Here is a 25,713-nt window from a genome sequence, read left to right as displayed (position 1 = left end):
CATAGGTTCCAAGGGGAAGGGGAGGGAAGAATAGAATAGATGGCACATAGGGTAGTTTTAGGGCATTGAAATTGTTCTACATGATCTTGCAATAACAGGCACAGGCCATTTTAAATTTTGTCAAAATCTATAAAAGTGAATGGTGAAAAATGTAAACCATTGACCATAGTTAGTAGCAATTGCTTCAATATTTGTACATCAATTGTAACAAATATACCATACATATGTAAAATATTATTAATGGGGGAGAGTTGGAAAGGGGGAAGGGTTAGGTATAGAGGAATACCCTATATTTTCTATGTGATTATTCTGTAACCTAAAGCTTCTTTGAGGATAAAGAAAAAAAAAAAATAAGACACCAGAGGAACATACAAAAGAAATTGTCACTGTACATAAAAGACATCAGATCTTACAGTGATGAAAGACACAATGAAAAAAAAAGGGTGTTTTAAATTTTTGTATTTTGGGGTTTTTTTTAAAGATATTTAGATTACATAAATGCTACATAAAAAATATAGGGGATTTTCATATATCCTACTCCCCATACCACCCACATTTACCAATATTAACAGCATCCTTCATTAGTGTGGTACATTCATTGCAAATGATGAACACATTTTGGAGCATTGGCACTAAGCAAAAATATACTTTACATTGTAGTTTACACTTTCTCCCATACAATTCTGTAGGTTATGGCAAGATAAACAATGGCCTGTAATGTCATTTTGGCTTTGTTTTGGGGAAGGTTTTCGATCACAGAAGGGTTACAACTGTGCAGAGTGTCGGTGATGGGGGGATGTTTGGGGAGGGGTGTCCCTGAGGCATGACTTTATGGCATATGAATATGTTCAAGTGGTCATGGGGCACTGCCTCGGTGGGTGGAGTCTCACACAATAACTGAAAGAATATTGAATTCCCATCATGGGAAATCCTGCTACATTCTCTAATAGAGCAGGAAGAATCCCCTGAGTACATGAGCAGTGCCTAGTGAAGGACAGACCATTAGCCAGGCCCTTGATATTGATGGTTATACTTATGAATCTTATTCCTGAGAAATTGAAACTTACACTAGTATTATATATTACCCAAGAGTTACCTCCTTAAAGCTTCCTTGTTGCTCATATGTGGCCTCTAAATGAAACCCAATATATAAACATACTACCATCCCCCTGGCATGGGACATGACTCAAAGGGATGAGCCTCCCTGGCACCAAGGGATTATTACCAAATGCTAACTAGCAATACACTTGGAAAAAGACCTCGAACCAGAAGGGGGAAATATTAACTATAAATGAGTTTTTATGGTTAGGATATTTCAAAGTAAGCTGGGAGGTCATTTCAGAGGGCACGCTTATGAACGTCTCCGCAGGATCTCATTGACTGCCACAGTAAACAGTGCCTCAAACAGTGGGGATCCTGAGGGCTCTAGAGACATTTAGATGCTACAAGCAGGGCAGACAATCCCAGGAATTGGGCACCCTGTCAGTCAGCCTTACTTTGGAATATATGCTCCTCAATATAACAGAGTTAGACTCATTTATAATTTCCCTACACAGGCTCTTCTGCCCCTTTTATAATTAGTACTATACTTGTTAAATATAGGTCCCAGAGACTTAAATCTTTGGTCTGTTCATATGTTGGTTGAGCCCTGAACTCAGAAGAGCTGAAACACCTACTCTCCACTTCATTGGACTCGCCCAGGACAACTAACAAAAGGATGATGATAGACAATGCCCCCATCCCCAAAACAGAAAGTATCCACAACTGCAAGCAAAACAGTTCCATCCATCTGCCGCAGAGGAGCTAAGCCCTTCTCAATCAGAAACAGAGTAAGCATCACCATCCCAAACTCCTCAAGATTGAGAAATGAACAATCATAAGGGGGAATAAAACTATGGACTAAAGTAGACATTATTTTTCTAGCAATGGAAGTACTTGTATCATTGATATAAAGGCAGTGGCCACCAGAGAGTCTGAGGGGAGGCATTTTTTGGACATTGGGATTGCCCTGCATGACACTGCAATGATGAATACAGGCCCCTATACATTTTGTCAAAACCTTTAAAATTGTACAGCACAAAGTATAAACTATAATGTAAACTATAGACCATGTTGAGTAGCAATGCTTCAGGTTGTGTTCTTCGATTGTAAGAAATGTGCCATACTAATGAAAGACATTGTTAATGAGGGAAAGTATGGGATAAGGAGGGGCTGGGTATATGGGAATCCCTATATTTTTTATGTAACATTTATATAATCTAAAGCATCTTTAAAAATAAAAATAAGAATAAATCTTCCTCTGCTGAAGTCACACTCTAGTGAGCATTCACATGGGACACAAATATTTTCATTTTTTTTGCCTATTCAAAAAGGTCTGTCCACATACCTCTTCCCCAGATATCTCTGTCACCAATTTTCCAATCACATTCTTTCCAAGTCCCTGACCATCTGGCTGAACCATTGGCAACATCCCATAAATCAGTATGAAAACACACCAATGGCCATTTCTCCTTCCAAGAAAAATGAACAACCATATATACTGCTCAATGTTCCACCCACTGAGATGATTTCCCTTCACCACTGTCTCTAGGGACATTCCAGAAAGGGGCTCTAGTACTGTAGCTGTCCACTTTCAGGTGGTACCTACATATCGTGCAGAACCGTCTGTAAACCAGGCCCGAATTTTCTCTTCCTCAGTCAACTGATCATAAGGAACTCTCCAAGAGGCCATCGTTGTGGGCTAAGAAAAAGCTGATAATGTAGCAGAGTGGTGACCATGGGCATTTGAGCCACTTCCCTCCTGCAGTTTATCTGTGCCTCTAGAACCTGCACAAGTCCTATCTCATATATACCACTTCCATTTTATTGCAGAGTGCTGCTTTGCACACCCAGCTTTATGGCTTGATGGTCAGACAACATCCACTTCATGATAGGCAACTCAAGCCCATGGTTAAGTGTTTGGTCTCTACCAAGGCCCAGTTACATGCTAAAAGCTGTTTCTTAAAAGGAGAGTGATTATCTGCAGAGGATGCCAAGACTTTTCTCCAAAATACTAAGGGTCTTCATTGTGATTCTCCTACATGGCCCTGCAAAAGGTTCCAGAGAGCATCTCTATTTGCCACTTATACTTCCAGCACCATTGGATTTCCTGGATCATATGGCCCAAGGAGCAGAGAAGCTTCCACTGAGCAGCCTGTCACAGAGCCTCCTCTTGTTCTGGTCCCCATGCAAAACTAGAGTTTTCAGGTCACTCAGCAAATGGGCTTGAGTAGCACACCCAAATGAGGTAGAGTTGGATTTACTTTTAGTCTCAAAACCATAGGCTTATAAATTCATTGTTTAAGCCAGCCCATTGCACAGTATTTGCTTGAGCAGCTTACGAAACTAAAACTCTGGACAAGACAACATTATCCACAGTGGTTGTTTTAACTACCAAACCTAGAGCTGCATTCTCACATATCTAAATGCATACTAGAACCACTACTGTCCCCATGCATAGGCCACTGGTATCTCATTATCTCAAACTTGGCATGTACCAAACTCAACTTCTCCTTTCCATGCCCTCCTACTTTCCCCTACTTCTCCATCATAGTCAATGGCAACCCCATCTCTGCACATTACTCCTCTTCTCCAGGTCCTACCACATCCATTCCATTGCTAAGTCTTCCTCCTAACTAGCTTTCACATAGTCTTATTCTCTCCAACCCTTCCGCCACCGATTTTACCAAGGCACCTGTATTAGTCGGCCAAAGGGGTGTTGATGCAAATACCAGAAATTGGTTGGTTTTCATAAAGGCTATTTATTTGGGGTAGAAGCTTACCATGTCCAGGCCATAAAGCATAAGTAACTTCCCTCACCAAAGTCTTTTTGCCACATGTTGGAGCAAGATGCTGACATCTGCCAGGGTTCAGGCTTCCTAGGTTCCTCTCTTCCTGGGGTCCATTTCTCTCTGGGCTCAGCTACTCTGTTTTCTCCACAAGGTCAGCTATAAACTGTGAGGCTATCTAGGCTTTGTATCTCTCCACAAGGCCAGCTGTAGACTATTAAGTGAATGGCTTGTTTCTCTTCCTAGGACCTTCTCTCTTTCTTCATGACCAAGCTCCTCTGTGTGCTTACTTCCTGGGGCTCCAGCTCAAGACTCCAGTATCAAAACTCCAACTAACTCTTCTGCTCTGCTATGTAGTTTTATCGGTGAGTCCCCCCCGCCTCCCCCCCCACCAAGGGCACAGGGACTCAACGTTCTACTGATATGGTCCAATCAAAGCCCTAATCATAATTTAATCACACCCAGGTACAGGCCAGTTTACTAACATAATCCAATTTCTATTTTTGGAATTCATAAATAATGCCAAACTGTTACAGCACCATCATTCTAGAATATTCTGGTCCTTTCCACCTGCAAGCATTTCTCTTAGCCATCTGGAGAATAACCTTCCAGCAACATAAATCTATCATGCCAATATTGTGGTTTAAACCTTCCTATAGTTACCTAAGCCTGAAGTCCAGCATCCTCAAGCTTAGCATTCTGAGTCTTTCAGCTAATTCCCACTTCAGCTATGCCCCACCTTGCTTATTAAGCTCCAGAGCTTTGGATCTACTCAGAAAGCCCCTAGCACAGAATGCTGATCCACACCATTATCTATCTTTTCACATGGACTGGGCTCTACCTAGAATAACTTCCTGCATCCACACTGTATGCCTGGTAAATACATATTCTTCCTTCAAGTCCTAGTCTCAGAAGTTTTTATGTCTCAGTGAAGCTTTTATGGCTTTCTCCCCATAAAAGTTTGTGATTACAAACTCATCTATGCTACCTCTGAAACATATGCACATTTTACCTACTCTGGCAGGTGCAAAGATGCTCCCAGCCACCAAGCAGATATCATAGTCAAATGAAGTGCCTAGTTAAGCCGAATTAAATCTGCATGATACAAAAATTAAGTTCACACTGTGACCAATCATATGACCTGTCTGGCTAGAATGACTTTTCAAACTTTGTGCTGAAGAAAATGCACGAAGGGGAGGGGGTGAGGAGGATTCATTTAGCACAGAAGCTGCCAGTTTTACAAACTCTGGTCTAAGGCATAGAGTGCCCAGGTCTTAACTGTAGCCATCATTTCTCTTCCTTCTACTCCTTTAAGTAATAAGACTCATAAATGGGCCTATGGGTATTCCATTAGGCCAAATACCTATGATCTGGTACAGCACATGGAACCACATATAATTGACCATAGGGAAGGGTTGTAGTATCAGACTGTATAAACTTGAACTCATGAATACTTAGTAATTATCAGTAATATTCATAGGCAATATCCTGAAGTATCTAGTCCATCCATTCCGTCCTTGGACAAAGTCAGGAGTCAGCAGAGACCCATCTGTCTGAACTGTCCTGCTTTGGCTCCCATAGAATTATTTTCTGAGATAAGCCTTGGCATTGTGCCATCAGCTTATACTAAGCAACACTATTAAAAAAACAAAAAATTGCTGTATTCATTGCAAGGGCTGTGTTTGGAGATATTGCTCATGACATTAAAAATTACTAGTATTTGAAGAAGCAAGAGAGAAAATCCTCTCTTCCCAGGATCATGAAGAACTGTGCCCCTCACAAGTCCTTCTCCCTACCGGTTCTGTGGATCCACAGGTGATTGTGTCAACTACTTAGGAAGGACCAGGAAATGTGTGGTCCTTTTCCAGACACAGCTAGAACCTGAAGTGTATACCCTCATCCTGTAACTTCAGTCTCAGTCTCTGCTTTCTCTCCTTTGCATTCTCTTTCCACATTTGTCCTATGTTTACTTAAATTTCATTAGCTTCAGTTGGGAAATTAACAAGTGACTGACTGCTAAAATTGCATTTATCTCGCAATATTTTAATTTATTTCCCACTTCCTAACAGTTGGAGTTGTTTTAAGACAGGGCCTCCATCTTACTCATCTTTATAACCCCAGTGATCACCAACTGGGTGTCGAATTGAATTGTATTACATGTGATTACTTCCAGGAATGGTGAAACAGTCAGCTAACTACCTTTTAAGGGAAATTCATTTCCCCATAAGTGATAAAAAGCACAAAAGTGGTCCCTGATTACAACACCAATAGCATCTCCAAGAAAATAAAGCTTCCAGGGATTAACATAAGAAATAACTACACACTGAACAAGCACAGGGGGTGGGGGGTATATGGGAACCTCTTATGATTTTTAATGTAACATTTTGTGTGATCTATTAACTTTAAAAAAAAATAATTAAAAAAATAATAATAAATTTAAAATAAAATAAAATAAAATAAAAATGATTTAGTTTTTAATTCCTCATCATCCATTTTTAGAGGGTGTTTTTCCACTGTCTAGAAGTCAACCAGTTATTTCACTAACCAGGAATATTCCACCATCAGTTGGTACAGTGAATGTAGTAAAAAACAAAACTTTGCTTGACATATTAAACTCTAGACAGTCACAGGGCATAGGAGCAAGGGAAACCTCAGAGAAGATATTCTCCACTATAGTGTAAAGGTGTGGACGAGAAGGGGTATCACCACAACAGAAAGAATAACGTGCACCAGTGAGGTCTGGGCAGTTTCATTAGCGTCATTCAGGACTAATTTTTATTAAACCTTTCCACAGCTCTAGTCATTTTTCGAGTTCTACAAATGCACATTTCACTCATAATAATTTCTATCCTTAAACTCTTTCTCAGACTCTGCTGGTGGGAGTATGAATTATTACCATTGTTTTGGTAATCAATTTAATCATTTCTAACTAGCCATAAAAACTATACCTGCCTTTGGAGGCAGTAAATTCTGTTACTGGGAATCTACCCTAAAAAAATCATCTGAAAGGCAGAATAAACCTTGCAGACAAAGATGTTCACTGCAGCAAGGCATGGCCACTGAACAGAACGAAGATCTACTAGTAAGAGAAAGGGCAGAGTGCTGATTACACCCAGAGAGATGTCAACTATACAAAATGAACAAGGAAAGTATCAGAAGAAAATATCCCATAAAGTTTCCAATGACTATTTCTAGGTGGCGGCATTTTGGCTACTTTTCTTCTTCTTTATGTTCTTCTTTGTTGTCTACAATGAGCACATATTACTTTTGTAATCTAAAAAATTTAATTTCTTAAAATAAATTTTTTAATCTACTCGGAAACCAAATGATAGTGCTCTCAGTGATCCCATTCTTGGGCGATTAGTCTAAAAAAATTGTCTATAAAGATGTTGAGTAGAATGTATTTAAAATAACAAGAGCAAGGAAATGGGAAATAAAACCAAATGTCCAAAACTGGGAAATAGTCAAATGAACAACAGTGAATGATCTAATGTATTATTAGGCAATTAAAAGCAAAACGATTCAAACTATACTGCCAGTATAACAGTAGGTAACAAACGGTCAGTAGAAACAAAAACACACATTTGTCACCTCTGGGAAGAAGCAGACCATAAAATAGACCTTAATGGAAATAGACCATAAAACTAACATGATTAAATGAAAAGTGTATTACATTAGGAAACTGAAAATATGAGTGGGTTTGTTTATCTAAATATTTCCATAATGTGGTTTCAAAAAAAATAACTTCTAAAAACATTTTTAAGAATATGCTCAGCAATGTTTTACATAAAAGCAAACAGTTTTAAATACTTTAAGATGTGTTTACTGAAAACTTGTCACCCGCTGAGTTATTCTGCCATGAAAATGGGGTGAAGAGTAAAAAAGGAAGGGACTTAAGCAGATGAATGATTCCATATGTACCCCCTGAATAAGCCCAAAGGGGTCCCATGGCATCTGCCAGGAGAGCTACGGGCCAAAGTCAATACTTTTCCTCCTAAAAGGAAGGGAATATTAAATATGTTTTACAGTAAATATCTAGCAAAAATAACACATCATTTTATATTACATAAGATAATAGGCACTGACATCTGCTCCTAGGTTCATGAGAATGAAGACCCCAAATCCCTTAATCAGACCAGAATTAGTCATGCCTAGCTGTCTACTTTGAGGTGGTCAAACACTTGAGGACGCGCTGGGACTGGGTCTCCCAAGGTCAAGGCGATGAAGACCTTCTTGAGAGTTGAGGTTCCCTTGAACAAGCAGAGAAGTTCACACAGAGGCTCCCAACTTTGAAAATAAAAGTCCACAGTGCTTCACACTTTTGTCTACATAACTTCTCTCTCAGGGCTATCCAGAGCGCCTGTCCTTGGAACTCCAGGCGTTGGATCAGAACACTTGGTGCCTCTTCTGCTTTGTCTGCATTGAACATCACCTCTGACCCAACCTATTTCTAGTAGTGGCCTTGAGCAATGCCGTGCCTCTCACCTGCCTGGACCTGACCTAGCCTGATCCCAAACACTGTCACACCTGTGTGACCTGCCCCTGCCTTGTGCCAGGTCAGAAGTCTCTAGTCAGTCAGTCCCAGCCAGCTTTCCATGCAGTTGACAGCTTAAGGAGAAGGTACGTAACAGAAAATAAAGGCACAGAAGCTGAGGAATCAGCACCAAAATCAAAGAAGTAAAATCTCCACAGGTGTCTGGCCTTCACAAATAAATATTTGTTATGAATGAAGAATTAGCTATAGTTCAGGCAAACAGAAAAACATGCATCTTTCCTTTTATCCCCTCAATTTCTAAGCGAACAAGTATAATAAAGTACTCATATTACACTAAAAAAAATTGATAGATTAAACATTATTTTGAAAGTAGAAAAAATAATTTTAAAATATATTTGAATCAATTGATTTAGCATACTGGTTAAAAAAATAAAAGCAGAGACAGCCAAGCACCTTTCATTCCCTTCCACTAAAACTCATTCCTTATAAACTTTTCCTTAAATTTGGAATAGTCATTAAAACTGAATTTGCTCTGCATATGATTCCTTAGCCTTTTAAATCTCTGTGAGATAGCATCTCTCACTGATCAATGGGTTTTTATAAAATGTGTATTATATACAAAACTTTACAACTTTCTCTAAAGTAAGCATATGGGCCTAAGATAATGATTTTTTTATCTTCACTCAATCCAAAAGTTCAAAAAAAATTAATTTCAATCGTGGGCAAACTGCAAACTATGATGCTAAAAACTTTAAAGATTTGCTCAGGGTAATTCAAATCTTTGCCCGCTCGGTGTTTTGAGGAGCAGCATTAGCAGAGTTGTCCAATGTAAGTGTGCTAGTTCTAGCTCAGTCTCACCTTACAAATGCACATAAACATACAAATCCTTGGAGTTCTCCCAAGCTTGGCGAGCTAACTCAGCTAAATGACATGGGACCACTGATTCTTTGAAGATTTAACACCCAAAGCAAAGTTGATAATAAAGAGTACAAAGCCACTGAAAAACAGAGCCGGGAGAATGATTTCAGCAAATTGATTCCAAGTCCTTTATTTCTAAGATATGCCCCTCAAGGCCAGTCAAAGGCCCCAGAGGCTGCAGCGAGGAAACTGATCTCAAAGCATTTGGCATTAAACTTACTTCACGGATTTCCAGTTTTAAAAATTTCAGCTCTATACACAGCTTTTTAAAAAGTGTGTTGGGGGGGAGGGAGGGGGAAGAACTCTAAAATTTTAGCATGGCTAAAAAATAAAAATCCTAGCATAACAATAAGCCTTGCCACTATTAAAAAATCACCAAGAAGCTATGAAATATTCATGCAATCATCTGGTCTTCACTTACCAAAACTTAACTTCAGTTCTCTAATTCCTTATAAATTATGCATAGTTACTAAATTTGTAACTACACTATATAAGAGAATTTTTTTAATCCAACCAAAACTACTTCTCCTACTTATCCGTGCACAGCTTTATACAGTTTCAAACGCAGAGCAAACCTTCAATAAATGCTAGCTCTTATTATTGAACAACATCCTAGATTGCTATAATACAAAACTGCTTCAGTACACAGCTATATACAATACCCTCCAAAAAAACAACAATATCCTTCTTATTCCTATCTGACTTCTGTCAAGTGGGATGGAGGTAGGGGGTGGGGAGCCACAAGCAGGAACTACCACAAAGTATCACAAAAAAATGCCAACTCATCAAACACAAAACCTTCTTCCATCTGCCATTCACTTCCCTTACTCATTTCTTCCATGACTCCAGGATGCCAGCACACATCCCAGCTTCTTGGCCCTTTGCAGAGTTAACCCATTCCCATTCTGCAGATCTAATCAACTGTCACTTCCTCAGGGAACTCCTGAATCCCTCCAAAGTCAGATGAGTTTCCCCTTTTAATCTCTTTAGAAACACCCTATTCTTTTTCCTCCTAGCATTTATCACACTTTGTATTTCTATATTTGGGCAAGTGAGGGGTCAGTGTTCTCCTTCTACTAGATCTATGCTTCATGCATCTGGTGAAAATAACTGCCTCCCTCATCACTCTTTATTCCCAGCTACTGGCATGGGATTAGCATTGTACATAAAAGTAGATGTTGGATAATACATGAGTCTAATTCCACATAATATAGCAGCAATCCGGATCAATGTTTATCAAACTGCAGCTTATGTCTAGATAGTGATTTCAAACTTTCTGCGTTATGATTGGCAGTTCTTAAATAAAAATGGATAAGACTACAACAGAAAAAATAGAAAAGAAAATATCAGAGTTTATTGCATGTAGTGAACTGTATGAAACTGCTGTTTCATTCATATATGTATGAATATTCCTAACTATGGGTCATGGCCCAAAAAGTTTGAAAGCCATAAAACTGATGCCCCAATACAACTTCTCCCAACTTCCCATTAAAATGCTCAAGAAGGTCTGCAAAAATGCAAAAATTAGCTGTAGAAAGATAAGGGGTGGGGGGTGGGAAGGTCAAAACCAAGGCATTATTTTCACTAACTGCATGGGGTAAGAAAGCACATTCTTGGACTGCATACACATAGCACACAGAACCTTTGAACTAGAACAAGATGGGTGCTGTAACAAATGCAGGGAACATTCTGAATTTAACCCCAGGAATGAGCAGGATGCAACCGAGCAGATAAATAGGAGGATGCACCCTACAAGAGAGGCAACTTTCAAGCCAGCCAAAGTAAGGCACCTAAATGGCCCCGAGTGCCAAGGAGGGGTAAAACCAGTCATGGAGATGAACAAAATACTGCTGCAACTTACTTACAAAAGAGAACACAAAAATGAAAATCTTTTCCTACGATTTAAGTTAAAAGGTAAAAATAATTATATATATACACACATATAAATAATAGAAATTGAAAAAGTCAAGAAGGCAAGAAAAGTAAAGATTAAAGGCATACTAAATTTGTGGTGCACAAAAGTGGGATCAAAATTATTATTTTATTATATGTAAGTATATATACAAATATTTTTAATTACTTAATTCTTTGACATTAAGAGTCAGAAAGACTTATTTAGAAAACAAACTCTAGTAAAACTTAAAACTAGATTTAGCCACTGCAAATCACTACAGATGTATAAAACAATACATAGAAAAGGACAGAAAATAAAGGAAAAATAGGAAGGATAATATTAGATTGAACCAACAAAATTGCAGTTTTTATTGGTCAAGAGCAGTCAAATGTTGGCAACTTCATATCATTCAACCTAACAACAGCAACATCCACAATAATAACAAAAATAATAAAGGCCAATATTTTCCATGTGCCAGGCACTTTAAAAGCATTAACAAAGGATTTCTGGGTACTGTTTTTACAAATAAAGAAATATAGTCTTACAGACATTATGTGATTTTTCTAAGGTCAAGTAGCTAAATACCGGTAGAAAGAGGCTTTAAAACATGATCTTGTCTGGTTAAAGGCCGTGCTCTTTACAAGTCTATGGTATCTGTCATAACAAATAAAAAACTTAAGATGAAAGAATTAAGATCAGACCTGTTGATTATAACAATAAATATAAAAGTAATTAAGTTTCCCAGAAGACATAGTCCAATTAAATCTTGCTTGCAGGCAAAACACTTAACGTAAAATGATACCAAAAGTTTAAATATGAAAGGATGAATGAAGTAAACAAAGACAAAACAAAACAAAATGAAGAGGACTGTCAACATTAATAATGGCGGGAAAAGAGGCATGTAATTTCAGATGCACAGAGGGTTGTTTTATATTGATAAACACATAATAAAGACCAGGCAGGAAACTTTATGTATGTCATAGTTACTTAACACACAGAAATTGTTACAAAGTAGTTAACAGAAACAAATTTGTAGAGAAAGACTAAAGGCCCATTATCAGTCTATGCCATTTCAAATAGATAACAAGGGCATAGAGGACATGGATCATATTATTGTAATGCCTGAATTAATAAACATATATTGTACTTGTCACTTATAGAAAACCATATTCTTTTCAAGCATTCAGGAAACAGAAATCCTTACTCTCCAAAATTGTACAACGCACGTTCACTTACCATGATAAATAAAACAAACAATTAATTATAAAAATTCACACATAAAAGCTTTAAAAAAAAGCAATCTTCCGTCAATCATACTGAACCACTAGTAGCATTCCCAATGAAGTCAGGTGTTACCAAAAATGTTTATCTCCTCATACTGTTTTACATTTTTATAATGGTTTGTATTGACACAAAATGTAGAAATATAAGCTAGTTCCATTTATAAAAGTGACCACCTGGAGAATGAAGAGTCCCCCTCACAATAACTACTGACTCAAAATTTAAAATAAAAATACTGTTGGAATATTTCAAAATTATTGGAAATGCAGTTGTACACATCAAAAATGTCAACAAAGCGGATGAATTTCTATCTTTACATACTTTCTATATTTAAAATAAGTGACCTAATTTCAACTCAAGAGAACCAGAATAGAAGAATAATCACATGGAAAAGAAAATAAAGATATAATCAATAAGCAATTACAAAAGGCCAATATTCCAGAGGCTTGTCTATTTTCTTGGTTTTCTTTCTTATAAATCAGCTTTTCTGCCTTTTATCAATGTCTTCTTCCTCTTCCATCCCCTACCTCCCAGTTTCACTTAACTAATTCAACTCTTCCTTAAAGTCATAAATACCTCTTCTCACAGAAATTTTCCTTACCTTTCCAGACAAGGGAGTTAGTCTCACTATTTCACTTTTTCAGGACACCCTAATTTTCTTCCTAATTCCAACCATACTTGTAGTTACTTATTCAGAGGTGTCTCCTTCACAATACTGTCTCTCTCATAAACTCAAGACTATATCTTATTTTCTATACTATGTTTAGTAGAGAGTATATATATATATATATATATATATATTCTATTATTCAAATACTTATTATAATTCCATTAATTTTTTTTCTTCAAAAAATTCCATTTCCTACTATGTGCCAGGTATTATATTCAGCATTAGGAAGACAGCAGTGAAAATAAATAAGTCAAGCAAGGAAGCAAAAAATATATAGGAATTTTTGTTTTTAAATCCCTATTCTCATTTAAGAAGTCAGAGGAAGAGAAGTAGATAATTACAATGGAGAAAAATAAATATCAGGTGAGCCAGATAAATTGGAAGGAGGTCATGCAATTTTAAGTGTAGTAATTAATGAAACTAATATTTGAGTGACAATGGTGAGAGAGCAAGTGTATGGATATGTGAGAAAAGAACAGAGACAGTTGACAGCCAAGGCCTGGAAACCAAATCCCTGGGTGTGGATAAGCTTAGAGGAAGAGGATAGAACTCTGGGAACATTAGCACCTAAATATTTGTCAGGGAGGTCAAAAGAGACTGAAAATAGTGTATGATGACTCTGACTAATAGTACAAACACAATCATGTTCCTCTATTACAAAGTGTTGAGAATATGGAGATAATGGAAAAATATAACTAGTATTATACAGTAACATTGTAATATTTCTGCAGCAATGGCAAATGGGGTGAATGGGGGGTGTGGGATTTTTCCTTTTGGAGTAACGAGGGCATTCTAAAATGGACTAAGCTGATGACAGCACATCTCTGTGATGAAACTGAGAGCCAGTGAGGGTACACTTTGGATGAATTGTACAAGGCAGGGGATCATATAGCACAGTGAGCCCCATGGTAAATGATGGACCATGGTTAACAGTACAAATATGAGAACGTTCTCTCATGAACTATGGCAAATACACAAAACTAATGCGTGGGGTTAATAATAGGACAGTTTGTGGTAATAATAATACACCAAATATAAGCTATAGACTATAGATAGCAAAAATAGTATGACGTTCTTTCATCATTGTAACAAATGTGTCATAACAATGTAAGTTGTTGGTGGGGCAATATACGGTTAGCCTGTATGTTAGGCACGATTGTTCTGTAAATTCACAACTTCTCAAAAAAAAAAAAAAAAAAGAAACAAAGAGACTGAAAAGAAGCATGTCAAAAGAGACTGACAAGAAGCAAACAGAGACAGGGAATGATAATTAAATAGGGTATGTATTAAATATTATGTAGTCTTTAGAAATGAAAAATGAGAGATTTTAATGAATTGGAAATGCTTAACATACAAAACAGAATACTATTAAATATTCAGTAAGAGCAAATATCTTAAAAACTGCAAGAAAGAATCCCAAAATGGAACAAGGAAATTCTTCTTGGGTGGTAGATTATGAATGAGGGTCCTGCATATCCCAAGTGTTCTAAAATGAACATGTTTTTCTTATCAAATGGAAATGTGTATTATTTTAAAGAATCATAATTGCCTAGAAAGAAAAAAACTAGGAACAAATTTATCTTTGTTCTATCTTACACGCCAGAAGGCATGCTAGTATAATGATCTGAAATGGAAATAAATTCTTAATTAGAAAAGTATTATTTTCTTTTGACTAGGTAAAGAGCAAAGTTGAAATGTATCCTACTATTAACTTAATCAGACAATTAAAGACTAAAATTACTTGCCAGGCTTTATAAACCCATTGGAGTTTATCAAAGAGTAGTCCCTAGGCTACTGTGGTTTACCAAAGTTCTTCCCAAAGGTCTTTTGGCTTGTCTTTTATTGTAGTAATTATAGCAATATGACATCCACTGTTGTTAGATCTGCAGTGGATTAAAACTATACTTGCAGTTCCCCTCAGCCAACGAATCACCACCAGCCTTCCAATTATTTTAAGGATTTTTTTTTTCCTTTGCCAAGTCAGATAATAGCAGCTAGAATGGATTGTTTCAGGGACGTTGCTCTCCTCAAGGGAGCTCTCACCATTTCCATGGTATTCAAGAACCCCCTATGAAGAGAAGCCACAATAATACTCCACGAATGTTTGATTACCGAATAAAATTCTTTTAATCTGCTCTAAAGAAAAAGAACCTAAAGAACCAAAATAAAATTTGTTGTCCTTGTTAAACACCGAATATGTCACTCTTTTCACTCTATTCTCTCTAGTTTATCACATACACTTCAACAGTATTTACTTTGACATATAACAATTATTCCTGAATACTGCAGGATCTGACTCTTTGTCTAAGCTTTGAACTCAAATTTCCACCTACCAACTAGAAATCTCTACCTATTTGGCTTTAGAAATGTCTAAAACTAACAAACCTCACTGTAACAAATCCTCGTACAACCCCCCTTTTCTCTACTAATGACATCAACATGCCATTTTTATTTTTGTCCCCACTGGATCCAGAACCTTCTATTCTACAACCTTCAAGATTTTTGTGGCCCAAAATCGTCCCGCAACAGCTAAGAGCCAGTTGCTCGTCCCTGAGCCTGCCACACCATACAGCAGCCTGGACCTCCCTTCTTACTCTTTGGAATGAATTTCCCAGCCTGCCTGTCCGCTGAGACCACCTTCTTGCCACACATCTCACCTTTTCTCCGAGGCAGAACTACTCCCTCCATCCACCCACAGCACTTTGTTCAGACCTTGGTTTATAGTATGTATCCCGGCCTGCCTGATCTCCATCATTTGTGTCTGTCTCTCTCCATGTCCACAAACTCCTTGAAGCAGGGGCCATACTTTTTGGTTGTTTTTCTTTACTTTTTTTTTTATTTTAGTATCCTCAGCCAAGCGGGGACTTCAAAGCTATCAGCTGCATGAAACTAAATTGACAGAGCCTTAGAGAGTGTCCAGGGAAAAAATTCTGCTGAATTTAGAGAAGTCAGTGATCCTGCCCTAGCCTTTGAAAGTTTAAGGTCTCTCTGTCTACTCAGAAAGAAAAGTAGGCACTTTTCTGTGGAATTACAATAAATACTGGATATGGGATGAATGCCTTATATTCTTGACATAACAATAATCCCTCTCCCAACAAATCACAGTCCAAGATGGCATAGCGGCGCCTTAACAAAAGGCAGTTCTATTTCAGCGAGCTTGCTTCCTTAGTGGGAACACACCATCCTTATCAACTGCTGATTACCAGCTTCTCACAGGGTCCCCTTTTATTTCTCCCACAATGAACCTGCCTGAAATTAGTAACTCCACCTATCTCCTCTGCTGCGGAAAGGCTTGCAGATGTCCACAACAACCATGTGCTCTGAAATGCCCCTTCTCCCCTTGCTTGATGAAGCAGTCCTTGGGGAAATAATATTCTCTGCAGTGATACTTGTCATCTTAGATGCTCTACAGCTGGAAATAGTTTTCTTGTCCCCTGTTCATAACAGCCAGACAATCATATCTGACAGTTCTGATAAGAACTCTTAATTGAGTATTGTCATGTACCAATTTAAAAAGAACCTATATAGGACCTACTGGCTTCAGACTTCTTACCTGAGGTGGCAGCCACAATAAGTTCTCTAAAGCTAAAGGGCATGGAGGGAAGTGGATTGAAATAAAAAAAATAAATTAAAAAAAATAGGGGCAGGAGATTGATGGAAGCAGGAATGCAGCTATCTTCTGGTTAGAACACTTTCTACTGTGTTGGTATTCCTAAGTGTCTTAAACAAGACCAAAAGTAAAATTTGCATTAAGAAAACAACGTACCATGACAGTGTGACCTCAAAATATGTCTGAGTTCCCACAAACAATTGAATCCTTTAATTTAAGCATACTCTGCTAGTGATTTGGATTATTCTAGGAAGCAAGCCATAGACTAACTGAACAAAGAAACTCAAATACAAATTGGGTCAAAAGCCAGACTATCCCAAATGAGATGGAAGCAAGCTAGGGCTCCAGGCAGATAACACCTGTGTCTGTTTCTAGACTTTATAACTAACAGGTAAATGTGGGCAAAACATTTCCATTTATAAAATGAAGTTCAGAATAACAGCCTCTGTCACCTTCCATTAGACTTTTCAAGAGCAAAAAGCTAGCCAACCTAAAAGCAAAGCACTGAAACTACTTTGAAGAAAATATCCCTAAAACTGAAGAATAATCTAAAAGATGTGCCACATATCTGAAGACATTTCAAAAGAACATCAGTTTTTAATGTAATATAATAGTATGCAATCTCCATGAGAAGGTAAATTTATATCTTGTGGTAGTTGTGCAACAAATACCTACTGAATATAGAATGAATAAAAGAATAAAATAAGAGATTAAGGAACAAGTAAATAAAGACTGGCATTCACAATCAGATAATGCCAGTTCTTATTCCTGTTTTACAGATGTAAAGAAAGAGGCACTTTGACTTACCCAGCAACAAAAAACTGGGACTAGAAAGCCTCTTGATTCCCTGTATCTTGATACCATTTTTCTCTTCCAGGCTTGGTTCTCACCTATTGCCCTTTGTATTCCAGTTTTTCAGGACGCTTCCCTGAACTTCTCTGCCATCTAAAGGTCAGTGCTCTCACAGTGCCAAGTGCTGATCTCTCCTAACACTTGTCACACTGAATTGTAATTATGTTTATACACCTGTAAACTTCTCCTCAAGGGTAGCAACTGGAGAAACAAAGCACCTGTATGCCTAGTGTGTAGCAGGCACTCAACGAAATGCTCTTGGAATTCAACAGCACTTGTTTCCTCTGCCCCTCAGTCATTTCTCTCTCCAAAACTAGGAATGTCCTTCTGTTAGGGCAGAATTTCACAGTGAAGGTAGCTTAGGAACTAGTCAAGGAGAAGCACCTGAACATAGAGAAAGACAACTGGAGACAGTAGATTCAGATGACATCAAATTCGGTCCATTGCTTTGCTATTTAAAAATACGTGTAAGGGAAACCAACTTACTAAAAGTAAATGGCTCAGCAGCAGCCCTTGTACAGTGAACCCAAAAACGTCAAGAGCAGAGGCACACATGACAGCCATAATGAATAGTAACGAACAAAATATCCTTTAACAACTAAAACCTCGAAAATCCCACCCTAAAGAAAAGTTCATGAACAGGTGTCGTTAGACACTTTCTCTTTTAGAGAAAGAGGCTGGTTTTTAATCATTTCCCCTCATCTTCATTTAAACACAACAAACACAGCCTGATCTACCTCATTCTGGCTTACACACGTTTGTTTTAGCACTAGACTAAAGTTAAGAAGCTGCCCTGTCATTAAGTCACTTTTTTAAAATGGTACCACAAAAATAAAACAAATTATAACCTAAATCCCTGCATGCCATAAAACAGACCTTGGTCATTTCTAAAAGAAATGTGAAGTCCACATGAACTTCAAAGTTAAAGTTTCTATAGCACTGATTAGCAAGGTATTTTAAATTATTTTCTTCATGCATTTGGTCCAGATCCACAAATCAAAATAAATAAATAATAAAATTTTGAAATCATACTCTCCTGCTGGGGGAAAAAAATGCTAGGGAACTTAAAATCCCTACCACCCATCCTCCAAAATAATGGTTCCCTCTAAGAAATCAAATATACTAATCTCGGGCCTCTTCGCCTTTAACATAATTAATGTATTTAACTTGCGAAACTCCAGTTTCCTTGCAGAAGACAAAAACTGCAGGGAGGCGCATTCGAATTGTATGCAGATGACAGGAAGAAGAGGCTAACCTATTCTCTTCTAATTATCAGTCTTCTTGGTAATCTAGCATCTCCAGATTCAAGAGCAAGTAGAGAATTTACCCCAAGCAGTCCCACGTTTGACATGCAACTGATAAGAGATCCCGCTCTACCTGTGACACAAAGTAATCCTGTGCTCTACTGTGTTAGTAGAGCACAGTAGCTCTGTAGAGGGACCCCTACAGGGCTCCTAAAGGTCTGGCACCCAATGGATCCCACAGTCTTCTAATCTGAGAGATGATCTTTAGCTCTAAGGATTAAAAGAAAAAAGATGATCAGAGAAAATTGTTCATGCAGTATTATTCTTTTTTTTTCTTTTTTTTTTATTTTTCTCCCCTTCCGCCCCACCCCCACCCTCACCCTGGTTGTCCGTCTTCTTTGTCCACTTCCGTTGTTGTCAGCGGCACGGGAATCTGTGTCTCTTTCTGTTGCTTCATCTTGTTGTGTCAGCTCTCCATGTGTGCAGGGCCATTCCTGGGCAGGCTGCACTTTCTTTCTCGCTGGGCGGCTCTCCTATGGGGTGCACTCCTTGCACACATCAGCACTGCACATGGGCCAGCTCCACACGGGTCAAGGAGGCCCGGGGTTTGAATCACGGACCTCCCATGTGGCAGACGGACACCTTAACCACTGGACCAGGTCCGCGGCCAGTTTTATTCTTTAAGGACTGAGCAAAATACTTCTACTGGATATTAAATTTAAAGAACTTTCAGGGACGTGTTGCCCTTATTGCTATACTCAGAGTGCTGCCCTCCTGCCCCTACCCACCCCATCCCCTTTACCAGGCACGAACCCCATTTCTGAACTAATAATAATTCTTGCTCTTCTGTGCTGCAAATATTTAACTACTGTGGTTAAATACCACATATAATATAAACAGGGTCAAGAATGCCAGTTGTTAGAAGAGTCGTGTTTAAATTAGCATTAGCTAGCGGGCCTTCCCTAAGCAAAACAAAACAAAAATGTTGTTGTGGCCACCAACGTGTCTGGAGAGTAATTTTTAACCCCCAGACTCAAACGCTCTCACGAGGACCAGGTGCAACCAAATAGCGTCCTTAGTTTTTTATAAATTAAATTTCTCAAAAGTACAAAGCCACCATCAACCTGGAGAGAATATGGGGAAATAAGTCATATTAGTTCATTCCTCAGCCTTTAAAAAATCCAGCAATAGTGTCTTAAAACTCACTTGTCATGATTTACTGCAGAATACAACCGTATAAAAGCCCAGTCATCCCGCAACTATTTCACCCTTCCTCATCCCCCCTCCCACCTACGTGTTACTCAGTATCTTCACCTTCCAGCTTCTCAGGAGTTAAAAAATACTTCTCCGACCTGTGATGGGGCACAATTCCTTAAAATAACATCCGACCCCCACCCACCCAATCTGCAGCTTTGAACCTCTCCAGCCTTCACCACCCTGGCCTCTGACCACATCCTCCTCAGGAGAGCAGTTCATTCCCCCTTCATTCGTCTTTTAAGACAAGCATCGTTTTCATCTTTAAGCCCCTTTTATGAATTCTTCCCCAAAGTCAGAATTTAATTTTCCATTCTCTACCATGCTAAGGTTCTTGGATTCTGCAGCTACTACCCATTTATGCAATTCGGCTGGTACATCTTACAGCGAATGCATCTCCCCTCCCCCAGCCCCACACAGAAGCTCTTTCTAAGCCCCATATTCAGCATCCTCATACCTGCCAGACAGAAGAAATTCAATAATTGTTCTTGAATTCAAATTTCCTCATTTACTCCAACTTTCCAAGACATCCATAAGAGTTCTCCATGAGCTAGCTAAACACTATCATGACTTTTTGCCTAACATGACATAAAAAATAAGAAACCAAACAACAATATGGTGCTGCCTTAAGGCCAGAGCAGGCTTTCAGACTTTAAACCAAGGACTTACATTTGAATTTTACCACATCACACTTCACTTTTAAATAAAACACATCCTTCAAGTATGTATGCATATTAATACAAAAATAAAAATACTTTTTAAAAAGGAAGACAGGCCACACATAAGGCACAGGCATTAAAATCTTGACCTCAGACTAAATTTCCAAAGGCTTGTCATTTGCTAAACACTTGGGGTTTGCCCTGTGCAAATGATAGTGTATTGTGCCCAAACTGCAACTCCTTCCTAAGCAATCTGAAATAGAATTCTTGGCCCTAAATTTCAGGCTGAATGTCACTGTGCATCAAAAAGAGGCAAGGGTGTTAAAGAGAATCACCACCATGCCTTCCAGTGCTTTGGCAAAACTTCAGACAGGAGGCCTTTGGGCCAAGCATCTGCAATTTCTCTATACATTTGCTGTGGCTGAACCAAGAAAGAAGGCATATGCCGATTTCTATAGAAACTATGAGTCCATGAAAGATTTTGAGATGAGGAAGGCTGGTTTCTTTCAGCTTGCAAAGTGATTTTTGGAACGTAAAGAATTTCTTTGGACTGAGTTCCCTGGAAGTTGATCACTGACCTATCTATATTCCTAAACTATGAAACTTGAATATGTGAGCTAAGACATGATTTCTCTTGATAAGCGAACAAGTACATTTTTTTTAAAAGTGACTTGGCAAGTGGGATTTTTTTACTTTCTTTGACTATTCTGGTAGGTCTAACAGTCTGAACAGGTTCAGTAAAAACTTGAAAAGTCAATGGTATAGTGTGAAAAAAACACATCAAATTACTTTTTGGAAAATATTAGCTTCAAATAAAAGAAGTGTCAAAATGAACGTTGTTGAAAAGACCGCCACTCCGACCCCCCCCCCCCTTCTGTTTTGGTTTTTTCTCCTTCATTAACAGAGCTACTGATAGCCCCGCTGGGGACTCAGCCTGATTCCCCGAGACCCAGTGAGGAAAAGGGAAGCTGGGCAGGTGATACCTGGAAGGGGTCAGACCACAGGATGGCCTGGACCACGACGGCAAGGCTAAGCAGGCTCACACATTCTAACAAGGGTAAGGGAGGACTGATCTGAGCAGCTAAAGTATCACTGATGCCCCGGTGGGGGAGGCAAGAAAGAAAACTAAGTGAAAGAAAACATGGAAAGAATTCCCGGCTCGTGGCCCTTTCTTCCAGGCACAGCCGCAACTGCTAGTTTGCTTCCTTCTTCTTGCCCTCCTGTCCTCTCACTTCCCTCCCAGCCCAATCCTCTCACACTTCCCTTTACTCACTTCCTACTGCTCTAACATGGAATAACCGCCCGCCAATTTCTAGTTATTTAGGGAGCTGGAAAGAACAGCAAAAATCATCTCATTTTCCGGATGCGCAGACTGAGACCGAGACGAGCCCGCCGACCTGCCAGGCTAAGGTCGCGCCGCTAGGGGGCGCTGGGCGCAGGCTCGGATTAGGACGCAGGCCTCCCGCCTCCCTCCTGGGCCGTGCCTTTCAGCCGCCTGCTCCCTTTTTTCTTGCTCTCTTCTTGGCGCCTTATCCTTAAATTAAGCTTTATAGAGAGATGCAGCCTTAATCTACTTACAGTGCTGATCGTTATTCATAATTTTTCATTTATGGATGCTCATTCCTACTCTGATTTGGAGAATCATGAGCAAAATCAACTAAAGGGCATTGATACCAGTGATGTGGATTTTGTTTTTTCCAAAATAAAATTTAAATTGTGATTTGGTCCAAACAAAAATAACTCTAACACACATCCCCTTTCCTTGGGGATCACTCCTCTCTCGGACAAGGGGATGGCTTCTTATAAAAACTTAACAGAGTTCGGCGAAGGCAGCAGTCTCCCTTTTAACCACAGTCGCCAGCTCTAAAGCAGACCGCTCAGCTTCACCACCGTGCTAACGCCAGGCAAAGGACACAGGCAAACAGGTCAAAAGCACACCCTGTTAGAGCCTCAAGTAACGGGGGATTTTGACCTAGTAACTACAGTTATATGTTTTCAATATCCATGTTTACAGTATATATTCCAATGAGAAGCAACGCATTCGGAGTGAAACTGTAACAAGCCAATGTTCACTAGAAACCCATATTTACGGAAAATCCATAGATCTCAACAAAACGGAAAAAAAAGAAGCAGCGGAGAGTAGCGATCTCAGGCCCCAGACTGTAAGGCAGCAACAAGTCGTGGGTGCCGTCACTCTTGCACATCACAGGCCAAATGGCATGAAAGAAAAACAAGAATAAACTTTCAACCCATTCACAGCCATCTAGTCCTACACAAACCAAAGGGGCCAGTCGATTTCAAAATCACCAGCTCAAAGCCAGATCCCTGCCTAGACTTACATTTCCCAGTTGCTACTTGCTAAGCATGTTTGTTAGCCGGTTGGGTAGAAGAAAGTTCAGTTAAAAGTCCTCAGCCGGGGAGGACAACCGAGTCGTCGGTGAGAAGCAAGTGGTGGCAGAGCCCCGCGCCTTCTGTCGCTCCGCTCTGCGGGTCCGGGACCACCCAGCCATCCCACGCCCACCCGGACGAAGCTTTGGGGGAATTTCCAGCGCCCCCATCAAGACTTCCTGTGCCCTTACCCAGACCCAGGTAACCGGAGGCAACCTACGTGTCACTTGGGCGGTCCCTAGGCGCGGACACTGCGCGCAGCGCGGACCCCGGGGTGCACTGACCTGGCCGGGGGGACAGGAGGGCCGGTGGCCCGGGCTGCAGCGACAACTTCCCTCCCGGGGCTCCGTCAATCGGTTGGTAGGGAAGGCCAGGAGAGACTCGCCTCCTGCAGGCCGGATCGCACACACGCACACCCACCCACCCACAGCCGACACAGGCGAGCGCGCGCGCGCACACACGCACACGCCACAAAGCCAGTCTGCAGGGGGACAGCGCCAGCCCAGCGCGCTATTTGGCTGCCGAGCCGACGCCGCGGCCACGGGCTCGGCGCCCAAGGGGCGCCGCCCCTTTACCTGCTCGAGCTGCCGCCTCGCGTCCAGCTCCTGCTGTCCCCGGACTGGCCTCGGGCAGAGCGGCCAGTCCCCGCGGCCCCCGCCCCGCCGCGAGCCGAGCCCGGCCCTCCGCCCGCCCCTCGGAGTGGGGCCGCCCCCTGCGCCCACCTCGCTGGGGTTCCGTGCAGCGCCGGGGAGGGCTCCGAGGCGCCTGGGGCCCAGGCCGCCCGAGGTCCCTGCGGGGTGCTCTGCTGGGGGCCCGGGGGGAGTCGCAACTGGGAAGCGTCGGCTGCCGGGAGGCCCTAAGGATCCGACTTCGGCGCGCTCGCTGGGGCGGCGGGGGAGGGCCACCGCAGCAGCGCCGACACCAAGCCAGCCTGCTCTCTTCCTCGCCTTCTTTCTTTTCTCCTCGCTCCTCGCAGCTGAGGCACATGTCACCTCCTCTCTCACCCCCAGACTCCCCTCGATCAGCTCGTCCCCACATCTCCAGCCCGTCCCCACATCTCCAGCCCGTCCCACCCTCTGCGTCCCCCCATTCATTTCCTGGGTTTCCCGCAGCGACCGCGGGCCGAGAGGAGGATGGGATGGGTTGTAGCCCGGGTCTACCATTCATTCTCTTTATCAGTTCCCCCACCCCGCGCCGCCTGGCTGGGGATCCCGCCGCGGGCACACCCCGGGCGGGACGCCCGCCCCCGACCCCGGCTCCGCTCGCGCGCCGGCGCTCACCTCCGCGTCCCACCGCCTGCCAGACGCCGCTGGGTTCCCAGACACGTAGCGTTGTCATTTGGACCCTCTTCTCTTCCCACTCGAAAAACTCTGGAAAACATTGCGGGGCCCGCAAACCCCTAGAAGTCTGGCCTCCCTCTCGTAGTTAAGTTTCTAAACTTTGCAGAAGGCACGAAGTTTCTCCCAGCGCAGGCTGCAAAGAACCGTGTAGAAAGGTCTATGCCGGAATTTTCGATTTCCTGGGTCTGCCAAAAATCGAAACGAGCCTGACTCTGCCACCCGAGTTCTCCCTATCCACGATTTTAAAATCCTCTTCCGCTTTCCCAGCGTAACTTTGCAAATACAAACTCTCAATTTTAGTGGAAGTAATTAAGGCGGGGAATGCACACCTGGAGGTGTGGGCGGGCGGGAGCGGCGCTGGACAACTGCCTGGCGAGCGTTCCCAGGAGAGGGGCAGCCACTGGGATTCGCCCAGGCCCTATAGCAATACACGGTCAATCGGGGGCTCTCCAGCCCCGCCACCCCAGCCCACCTCCCACCCCTGGCTTCCCAGGATTTCCGGAGTGTTCGGAATTCCCTGCCTCTCGCCCCCCCGCTAAGGCTGCCACAGATCAAATTAGCTTCATGGGAGGAAAAGCTCAGTGAGCCTTGGCCTGGTGCTCCTTGGAAACGGCACTTAAGAGGGCAAGACTGCAGGACGGCAGGGGGGCTTGGAAGGTCTGATGCGACTGTACTGAGGAGAAAATGCAGGACCGCGAGGGAAGGCTGCGCGGGTGGGGTCACTCGGTCATCTTGGGCTTCGTGGAAGGGGGAGGTCACCGTAAACCGCAGAGGGCTGGGAGGGGAGGACTCCTTGAAGGGGATGGAAAGTTTTCAAGCCTTAGGTGAGCTATGCTTTGAAGGCCCAGGACCATCTTCAGGCCCTGGCTGCTGAGAACCTAGACCCACATGGCCCTGTGGCTGTCAAGGCCAGAGCCCCGGCTGCGAGTTCATTAGAATCTCAAGCTCTTTCCTGCTTTTTATTATTGTTGTCATTATCTTTTTTTAACGATACATAGATCACACAAAATGTTACATTAAAAAATATAAGAGGTTCCCATAGACCCCCACTCCCCACCCCACCCCCCACTCCTCCCACATCAACGACCTCTTTCCTCAGTGTGGCACATTTTCACTGCCTTTGGTGAATACATTTTGGAGCACTGCTGCACCACATGGATTATAGTTTACACTCTCCCCCAGTCCATTCAGTGGGTTATGGCAGGATATAGAATGTCCTGCATCTGTCCCTGCAGTATCATTCAGGACAACTCCAAGTCCCAAAAATGCCCCCATACCACA

The 25,713-nt window shown here is 41.3% G+C and overlaps 1 protein-coding gene across 14 annotated transcripts in view; it reads right to left on the bottom strand.

Annotated features, from left to right (window-relative positions):
* Window positions 1-25,713, bottom strand: part of LPAR1 (lysophosphatidic acid receptor 1) — a 410,361-nt gene that overhangs the window by 155,012 nt on the left and 229,636 nt on the right. The window contains exon 1 of one of the 14 annotated variants that reach the window (XM_004475652.5): window positions 24,373-25,064. The exons of 4 other annotated variants lie outside the window; for them this stretch is intronic. The gene's annotated coding sequence lies outside the window, so the exon portion shown is untranslated. Of the gene's footprint in view, window positions 1-23,043; window positions 23,786-23,814; window positions 24,287-24,372; window positions 25,065-25,713 lie in introns of those variants that run through there. 9 more of the 14 variants (XM_012518453.4, XM_071217074.1, XM_004475654.4 and 6 more) reach the window with 9 other exon arrangements.

The sequence above is a fragment of the Dasypus novemcinctus genome, chromosome 8, assembly GCF_030445035.2.
Source record: "Dasypus novemcinctus isolate mDasNov1 chromosome 8, mDasNov1.1.hap2, whole genome shotgun sequence".
NCBI lineage: Eukaryota > Metazoa > Chordata > Mammalia > Cingulata > Dasypodidae > Dasypus > Dasypus novemcinctus.
This window is presented reverse-complemented; position numbering and strand designations above follow the sequence as displayed.